Genomic DNA, 2,545 nt, shown 5'->3' with positions numbered 1-2,545 from the left:
TTTCTTAATATTCATTATAATTTTTTTCCTTTCAATTTGATCCTCCCATAAGTACCAATATGAGAGATGTTTATGATGAGAGCTCTCACAAAATTTTTTCCTTTTAAATACAGCCAATTTATTTATTTATTTGTTTTTCTTGTTTTTTATTGGGGTATAGTTGTTTTACAATGTTGTGTTAGTTTCTACTGTACAGTGAAGTGGAGTTCCCTGTGCTATACAGCAGGCTCTCATTAGTTATCTATTTTATACATAGTAGTGTATATATGTCAATCCCAATCTCCCAATTCATTCCACCCCAATTTCCCCCCTTGGTGTCCATACGTTTGTTTTCTATGTCTATGTCTCTATTTTTGCCTTGCAAACCGGTTCATATGTGAATACAGCCAATTTAAAGGATCCATCATCTGGTCATTGGCAAGTAGGATCTTACATTAATTGCAAACAGCAACTCAAACCAATAAGCATTTTTTTTTACTGCTTAACCAAAAATGCAAAAGATATATCACAAGAGATTATTTAGCCCTCACAAGATCCAGAAAGTTCATTCCCAGAGTTAGCCTAAAAAAGTAAAAGCCCTTTGTTGCTACAGGTGGTACGAACGGTATAGTGAAAACAATCTCTCTAGTGTCCCACAAAAATGTGGGGCACTCCAGCCATAAACCCATTAATTAATGGCACCAGGCAGGCACTACTGGAATGGGGCTTTTCCAGTACTAACAAGCAATAAAAGTTGAGATGACAAATGCCCCTTATGGGCCAGGACCCCTTATGACAAACTCCTCTGAGAGCTGGCACAACCAGACGATGAGAGTGCTGGTAACTTCATGACTTGGAACCCCAGTCTATTCAACTAGCCACCAGATACACCCCAGTAAATGCACCTTCTGGATGACAGACCAGAGAGAATATTCTCACTGGGCAAAGTGCCAGGCTCTCAAGACATAAAAGAAGACGGACGGTAAAACCTCATCTCGTTTTTACATAGAGGAACCACAGCAAAGTTTGTCTAAATAGACGCGGGTCTGGTGACAGCTGTTAACAATCTGTGAGGCTGGCTTGAACAGCAGGCTTATAGGCTCTATGCCTACTGTACTGCCCTATGGTTTTCTCCTTATGACAAATGACACAACATAGACAAAGTAAAACAGTGACCATGTTTGAGAAGAACAGAATCCTAAAGTTTTCCTAAGTCTAAGGAACTAGCTACACAAATATTTTCTCCTGCTAACCTAAATTTAGAGAGAAAACAAGGGACTTTCACTACTTTCCCTTCCATCAGACCTTGAAGGCAGCAATCTGGGAGGCTGACATGGTAAGAAATCTTACCTTCTGCGGCCTTTATCACATGTCCCAGGATCTCTCAGCTGCAGCAGCCTCAGGATGGGAAGCCTCCTGCCTGGCTTGCCAACTGTCAGGGAGGGGGAAATTTACCCCTCTACACCTCTTGAGTTCTTGTGGTTGGACTAATAACAAAATTGACACAAGACAGATTAACAGAAGAAAAAGAAACAAATTGTAATTCATGCACATGGAGGTTTCTTAGAAATGGGACCTAAGAAGTGGCCAAAAAAGGGCAGCTTTTATATTTTTAGATGAAAAAACAATAAAGTTTTGAGGAATGGACAGGACAAATAAACTTACATTTTGAGTGCTTAATTAGTGAAGAATATAAACAGAATTTGGGCTTGGGGTAGTAAATTAAAGAAGTAACAAGGTTTGTTTATATAGACTTCTCTGCCTGAATTCCCTATTTCTGGCTATAAGGGTACCCTTCTACCTCCAGATGCAGGGAGTGCATCCCTCACATGAGAGATTTCCTGCTTTCAGAGAGACATAAAGGAGGGTCAGACTGTCCCTCCTACGTTGGTCATTTCTTCAGTAACCATAATATAAGGTAATCAATATGCCTTTGTGGCACATTTTGGGGCAGCCTGCCTTGAGCCCCAATGGGTGAGATGCACAGGAGCCACTCTGTTGACACTTTCTGCCTTGAACTGGTAGAGCCAGATCCCAATGCACTAAAAGAGCATTTTAGTTAGGTTATCTTGAGTATAATTTGGCAAATTCTAAGAGAGGGCTAGATTTTGGTGGGGAAGAAACAAAAATAAACATGGGCGAGGTTTAGATAGAAGGGCAGCTGGAAAAGACTGAAAGAGTCAGTGCATAACAAAATTCTAGGAACTTTGAGTTGCATCCAGGTGGGGGGAAAAAACACCTCCACACTAAAATTAAATAATAAATGCTCCAATGCGGACAAGATACTTAATTTTACTTGCTAAAGCAAATTTTTGACTGATTTGGTAGTGTTTTGTCTGAGAGCATTGCATTTTCTCTGACATATGCTGGATTTAAGAAAACATTCCTACACAGGAGGGTGATATTGTCTAGGTAAAAATAGTAACTGGCATTCATGAAACACCCCATATTTGCTAGTCATTTTGATGGGTGCTTTATACACAATATATACATTCCCACAGTCATGCAAGATAGGGTTTATCAAACTCAGTTGGCAAATGAAGAACTTGCAACATTCTCAGGTTCA

This window comes from Tursiops truncatus, chromosome X (assembly GCF_011762595.2).
Source record: "Tursiops truncatus isolate mTurTru1 chromosome X, mTurTru1.mat.Y, whole genome shotgun sequence".
NCBI classification, from domain to species: domain Eukaryota; kingdom Metazoa; phylum Chordata; class Mammalia; order Artiodactyla; family Delphinidae; genus Tursiops; species Tursiops truncatus.
This window is presented reverse-complemented; position numbering follows the sequence as displayed.